Consider the following 7,687-nt stretch of genomic DNA (forward strand, 5'->3'; position numbering starts at 1 on the left):
CATAGGTAATATGCAAACAAATGGGGGTGGCTGTGTTCCAATGAAATTTTATTTCCAGAAACAGGTGGTGGACCCACAGGCAATAGTTTTCTGATCCCTGCTTTGTTATATAAACATGAATTTGCTATGGCCCTGAGAGATCACTCAGTCCTTTGCTACTCAAATTGTAAACTGGAGAATAGCAGAATTAGCATCACTTGGGAACTTGTCAGAAATTCAGAACCTTAAGCCATATTCCAGGCCTAACTGAGTCAGTATGTGAATTAGAATATGTTGCCCAGATGATTCTTATTACAGTTTGAAAGACTCTGTTCCATACCAACCAAAACCAAAATCAAACAAATTTACTACCATCTAGTCAATTCCCACTTGTAGTGACCCTATAGGACAGAGGAGAACTGCTCCTTAGGGTTGCTGAGACTAAAAGCTTTGCAGTAGCATACATCCTCATCTTGCCCCTGCAGATCAGCTAGTGGCTTTGAACCATCAGCCTTGTAGTTAGCAGTTCAATGCTTAACTCATGGTTATACAAAAAATATATATAATGCAAGTTATGAATGTATTTTAAAATTTTCAACACTAAAAAAATTTTCAAGTACAAAACCTAAAAGCAACTAATGAGATGAATTTTAATGATTTAAATAATAGATCTAAAATATTGTCATTTCAACATATAACCTAATAGAAAATGCTATTAATGAGGTATTTTTATATTCTTTTTTTTCCGTAAGTATTTGAAACCTTGGTGTATTTTACATGTACAGCACATTTCAATTTGTACTACCTACATTTCAGGTACTCAGTTGTTGTTGTTGTTGTTGGTAACTGCTGTCCAGTTGATTCTGACCCATAGCAACCCTGCATAGAGTTTCCAAGGAGAGACTGGTGAGCTTGAACCACCAATTTTGCAGTACAAATACATAACTTTGCAGTCCAGCGCATTAACCCACAGCACCACACTAGGATTCTATAGTTGCCACGTGCAACTAGATGGTATCATATTGGACAGTACAGGTCTGGGCCACAACAAGTGAAAGAAACCAGGCTGTAGATAGTGACTTTTAGAGTTTTACTCTTAGTCAATTGGCTAATGTGTCAGACTGCAAAGTCATTTGAACCACAAGGTCAGTGGTTCAAGCTCACCAGCTGCTCCATGGAAACCCTATACTGGGTCACTATGGGTCAGAATCAACTTGACGGCACTTAGCAACAATTATGAACACCACATTTTTTAAATTAACTTGTGGGAACTGGCCTTGAAAGTGGTGGCACATAAATTTGTCCTTGGGGACATTGTTTGGTAGGGATTCATTAATAGGGAGGTTTTTTTTTTTCACACTTTGGGGATAAATTTGAGTTAAAGAAAAGTAAGTCAGAACACAAATAGGATGAACAAAGTGAGTGATCATGGTAGCGATACGATTTTTAGTTACAAGAAGTACAAGTAATCTATCAAGAATAATTTTCTATTCCTCATCTATAAATAACGTAAGCTTGTTGTTGTTGTTGTTAAGTGCTGTCGAGTTGGTTCCAACTCACAGCGATCCTGTATAGGGTTTCCGAGGAGCACCTGGTAGGTTTGAACTGCTGATCTTGTGATTCACAGTCCAGTGTTGATCTTACAATGCCACACCAGGAATCCAACAAAGCATTGCTAAATAAATGTCTTGCCAGATTTATATAATAAATAGCTTGTTCTTGTTGTTGTTGAATGCCCTCAAGTAAATTCCAACCCATAGCGACCCTGTATAGGATTTCCAAGGAGCAGCTGGTGAGTTTGAACCGCCCACCTTGCAGTTCAAATGGCTTTGCAGTCTGGCACATTAACCCACAGCACCAAACCAGGACTCTAATAAATAACTTAGATCACTTAAAAATAACTTCTTCCTAATACCAGAGTCTTGGTGTGGTGCTGCAGGATAATGCGCTGGACTGCAAGGTCAGTTTGAGCCACAAGGTTGGTGGTTCAAACCTACCAGCTGCTCCTTGGAAACTCTATACAGGGTTGCTATGAATCAGAACCGACTCAATGACACTTAACAACAACAATAACAAAACTATCTGAATTTTTGTTTTTAACACATAGTTAATTTTATTAGCTAAGTTTATATTTCATCTGTGGAAACAAATCTGCCATAAATCTTGTATAGTAACTTTTTTTTTTTTTTAATGTGAAAAACAGGTATAGTTTCCCTTGTTTTTCTGTCTTTGGATATGTCAAGATTTTTTTTTTTTCAATATTTTGAATATAAGATGTGCTTAGGTGTGGCTTTCTTTGCATTTATCTTCTTTAGGGTTTACTGTTGTTGTTAACTCATAGCGACACTGCCCTGGTGGGTTATGCGTTAGGCTGGTAACCTCAAAATCAGCAGCTTGAACCCACCAGCTGCTCTGTGGGATAAAGATGAAGTTTTCTGCTCCTGTAAAGATTTACAACCTCAGAAACCCTATACAGGGTCCCTATGAGTCCATGCCAACTTGATGACACACAACCAACCAACCAAGGGTTTACTGTTGTTGTTAAATGCTATCAAGTCGGTTCCAATTCATAGTGACCCTTTGTAGGGTTTCCTAGGAGCAGCTCATGGGTTTGAACCATAAACCTTGTGACTAGCAGTGCAATGCTTATCCTACATTGCTACTTTGGTGGCTGACTGTTTATTGTTGTTGTTAAGTGCCATCAAGTCAGTTCTGACTGATAGTGACCCTGTATAGGGTTGCCAAGGAGCAACTGGTGAGCTTGAACTGCTGATCTCGCAGTTCAAACTGACCTTGTAATCCAGTGTATTCATCCTCAGCACCACAACAGGACTCCAACTGTGTATTTTGGAAAATTCTTGGCCATTAGCTCTTTGTATATTTTTTTTTAATCACTTTTTTTTTGAAACTCCAGTTATATATATATGTTAGCCTTCTTTATATTATTTCGAAGACTCAGATCCTATTGCAGGTTCTTTTTTTTTGTTATTGTTGTTCCTGTTTTTTTTCAGTTTGAATAATTTCTCTTGACCTGTCTTCAAGATTATTGATTCCTTCTTTCCTCTTTTCTGTTTAGTCTGTTAATTCCATAAAAAGTATTCTTCATTTCTGTTACATATTTTTCATTTCTAGTATTTCTATTTTAAATAGCTTCCAACTTTCTAGTAAAGTTCTCCAATTGTTCATGCAGATTAACTAGATCTACTAGATCTTTTAATATATTTATTAAGATTATTTTCAAGTCTGTCTGATCATCTAGAATCCAGGCTTTATCTGTATCTTGTATTGACTGTCTCATATTTTCTTGTTTCCTCACATGTCTTGTAATTCTTCAGGTTTTCTGCTTTTTTTTTTAATTGTGAATTGGGTACAAGCTTACAGAACAAGTCAGTTTCCATTAAAAATGAATGCCCATTTTGTTTCATGTCATTGCTTGCAATCTCCACATATGTTATAATTCTTGATGGAACCCCAGACAATTTGAGTAAAGGAACAGAAGAGCTTAAAACAAATAATATGAGGATGAGTCAAATTGTTTTGCTTCTAGGATTCCACTGCATAATGTACTGTTTTATCCCCCAACAAAATGTGTTTAAACTTGTATCTGTGAACAGTAGATGGCTGCAGACAAGTTCTCGCAGTAATACACTTGTCTTAGACTCATTAGGGTGCCTTCAAACAAAAGATCCTATCAAAACAGTGGCTTTCAAGGAGATCTGCTAGGTTAGTGACATGCACTGCAGAGAAGCCAACTCAGAGGGTAATGGCAAATGTCTTTTGGATTCCAAAGTGGTCATCTGGATAGATTTTCTTGAAGGACACAGGATGATCACAGGGGTGTATTAGGAAAAAGTTTTAAGAATATGGAAAACTGTATTGAGAGGAAAAGGTCAGGAAAGTTGTTCTGAAGAATGTTTTCCCAACAGAATATCATGGCCATGCTCCTGCACAGTCTTTGAGGGTAGCAAGGGCTGTCTTAAGAGAATTGCATTGGGAAACCTTAGCCTATTCATCTTAAATCTCTGCTTTTGCTACTTCAGACTCAGAGAACGTGTAAAAAGAACAAGATTTGAGTCCCTTGAGGATGCCCAAATTGCCAGTTTGGCATGGTATAAATCAAGAGCGCAAAGTTCTTTGAGGAGTGTTGTTGATAAGTGCTGTTGAGTCGGTTCCAACTCATAGTGACCTTGCATACAGTTTCCGAGGAGCAGCTGGTGGGTTTGAACTGCTAACCTTGTGGTTTGCAGTCCAGTGCTGATCCTACAGCGCCACATGAGGAGTCGGGGAAGTGTTAGAGAGATGGAAATAATGCCTCCAGAAATGTATGGACCTAGATGAAGGATATGTTGAGAAAGAGCTCGATATTACTGTTGTTGTTAATGCTTAATAAAAGTTTCTGTGATTTTGTAGCAATGCTTTTGGACTTACCTTCATATTTATACCAGGAATAGGGCATTCTTTTTCCTCTCTCAGGTCATTAGTCAATGTAGTTTGTAGTTGAGCTGGACCTGGGTTGTGTTGATGCTTTAGTTGTTGGGTTCAACTCACCACACCTTTCAAATTGTTATTGTTATATGCCGTGGAGTCGGTTCCAACTCATAGCAACCCTGTACAGGGTTTCCGAGGTTGTAAATCTTTACGGGAACAGACAGCCTCATCTTTCTTCCGTGGAACAGTTGGTAGTGTCAAACAGCTGACCGTGCAGTTCGCAGCCTGATTCGTAATCACTACGCTACCACAGCAAATCCACCACCCCTCCACGCCCCCACCCTCCCCTGCCCAAATATATATACCCAATCACTCCTACCTTATTTGTTAAAAAAATACTTAATTTTCTCCAGTGAATTGACTTGGCATCTTGATCAAAAGCAGTAGCTTGAATATGTGTGGATCTATTTCTAGACTCTCCATTTTGTCCCATTTATGTTTGACGACTGTTATGTTGATCCCATGAAGTCATGTTGACATTTGATTTCTTGCAGTGGTTCCACTTGCTGTAGAACATTTAGGAATTTACTAGAGCTTTATAATACATTCTAAAATCAGGTAGTGCAAGCCCTCTCTCACTTTGTTAATCCCCAGAATTATTTTGACTATTTTAGAGCTTTTATGTTTCCATGTTAATTTTAGAATCAGCAGGTCAGTTCTATTTAAAAAAAAAAAAAAAAGTCTTTTTGTATTTGGATTGGAATAGCATTTAATGTATAAGTCATCTTGGGTAGGATGGATATCTTAAAAGTTGTTGTTGTTGTTGTTGTTATGTGCCGTGCAGTCGGTTCCGACTCATAGTGACCCTGTACAGGGTTTCCGAGGCTATAAATCTTTACAGGAGCAGAAAGCCTCATCTTTCTCCTGCAGAACAGCTGGTTGTTTCAAACTGCTGACCTTGTGGCTTGCAGGCCGATTTGTAACCACTACGCTACCAGAGCTCCTATCTTAAGAGTATTGACTCCTTATTCTTAGTCTGTTTTAGTCTGGAACCTCCACTGACACCTGTCCATTCTGGATGACCCTTCTAGTATTTAAAATACTGGTAGCATAAATTATAGTACACAGCAACATGCAAGCATCCACAGTATGACTTAACGAACAGGTTAAGGAAGTTTCATTTTATTTCTATTGTTCTGAGAGACTTTATCAGGAATAAATGTTGAATTTTGGGGAAAAAAAAGAATATTGAGTTTTCCAATTCATAAATGTGGCATATTGATGAACCTGTTTTCTCACATTGACCACATTGAACCAACTGTCACATACAGATAGAGATCTTTTGACTGTTCTGTAAGTAAAAACAGAAGAGTCTGAACAGCTCTCTTTCTCTCTTTCCCCAGCCTACAGCCAACCTCATAAACTGAAGTTTAACCTAAGTTCTCTGATTTTAGTTTATAAATCTTTTAAAATTGGGTCAAATACTTGTGTTGTTAGACACTGGTCTCAAAATATGGCTTCACTGAGAACTGCATTAACATACCCACAAATTATTCCCTCCATGGGGTGCTGACACAACAAATTGTACAATTCCCCCATCCCACTTCTGCCAGTGAGTCTGATGTGCAACCATTATTGACAGCCTGGGCATTTGGGTTCTACCATGTGCCGTTCAGGGCACTCCCTCAAACACAGAGGGCCATTGCCATCTGGTTCTTCCAGCTCCCCACACCTTGACTCTTTGACAATGCCTGAAGGCCCTTAATGCTGGTCACAATTTAGATTCAGGTTTATACACCTGATAGATTTGGTACCTAACTGCTGACTCCCTTTTTGAAGTGATTCTTACCTGGCTTTGCCTTTGCCAACTATCGCTCAGCCTTGGGGATCTTCCCCTGGTATCAGATCTCAGCTGTGCCTTATTCTTATTTGCTGATGTCTTGGAATGAATATGTTTGCTGTATTATATGGAAGAAATTGGAATATTCTCTAAAATTTCTGGAAAATGTATGTTTTAAGCCTAGATCTAAAATAATACTCAGAGAATTGGAAAGATAACTGCTAGGTAATTGATTTAACTTCTCCTTTTTTCTATACGGTTAAGATTTATTTTGTTGTTGCTAGGTACCATCAGGTTGGTTCCGACTCATAGCAACCCTGTATAGGGTTTCCAAGGAGCAGCTGGTGTTAATACGCTGGACTGCAAGTTCGGTTTTAACCACAAGGTCAGCAGTTCAACCCACAGTGCCACATCAGGACTCCTGAAAATCCCCAAAATCAGATCATACGATCTTTTGAGGTAGGTACCAGTTTACAGAAAAGCAGGCTAGCTTTGGAGAAGGTAGTCTGTGCTTATCTGTAAACTGATACAAGGAACTCTGGTAGCATAGTGGTTACGAGTTGGGCTGCTAACTTCAAGGTCAGCAGTTTGAAACTACCAGCTATTACATGAGAGAAAGATGAGGCTTTCTGTTCCTGGAAAGACTTATAGCCTTGGAAACCCTATACAGGGTCACTGTTAGTCGGTACTGACTCCATGGCACATAACCACAAGGTCACAGAGCATTGTTGAGGGTCTGAATCAGAACTTAACCCCATGCTGCCTGACTTTAGAGTTCATGCAGCTAACCAGTCTCCCTAGTTCCAGCTAAGCTCCAAGACCAGAGGTTCAGAGACCAGTATATATAATCCAGTTTGAGGATTCCAATGCTAACTGTATATTAGACTCATCTGGAAAATGCCAGATATTCTGTTTTATTATTTCCAATCATTATTATTTAATTGTGCCAAGGATGCCCCCACCTGCCCCCCACCTTTTGCCAGGGATTTTGATATTCAGTCACTATTAACACCCTGTGCATTTAGGAACATTCTGCCAGGGCCTTCAGGGCACATCCCTCAAAACACAGAAGGCCAAGCAGAAGCCTATTGCCCTTTACAGGTTTACAATCTAATAATACTTTAATTATATAGTAACTCTAAGATTCATGTAATAAAAATTAATTTAAAATCAATATTGTCTCACAAAGCATTAAGTGGCTCAGAGGAAGCAGCTAGGGTGGATTTGATGGAGAAAGTGTAGGACCTGAGGATAATGGGGAGTTCCTAGGAGTTCTGCTGATACAGTGGCTCAGTGCTTCACTGCTAACTAAAAGGTTGGCATTGGAACTCACCCAGTGGCTCCATGGGACAAATGGCTGGCACTCTGCTTCTTTGTAGATTACAGCCTAGAGTGTCTATACCCTGTTGAACCACAGGGGCAGTTCTAGTCTGTCATGTT

The 7,687-nt window shown here is 39.1% G+C and overlaps 1 protein-coding gene across 1 annotated transcript in view; it reads left to right on the forward strand.

The window, feature by feature from the left end:
* Nucleotides 1-7,687, forward strand: part of ARSB (arylsulfatase B) — a 256,033-nt gene that overhangs the window by 25,389 nt on the left and 222,957 nt on the right. The gene's annotated exons all lie outside the window — the stretch shown is intronic.

The sequence above is a fragment of the Chrysochloris asiatica genome, unplaced genomic scaffold, assembly GCF_000296735.1.
Source record: "Chrysochloris asiatica unplaced genomic scaffold, ChrAsi1.0 scaffold00313, whole genome shotgun sequence".
In the NCBI taxonomy this organism is placed as follows: Eukaryota; Metazoa; Chordata; class Mammalia; order Afrosoricida; family Chrysochloridae; genus Chrysochloris; species Chrysochloris asiatica.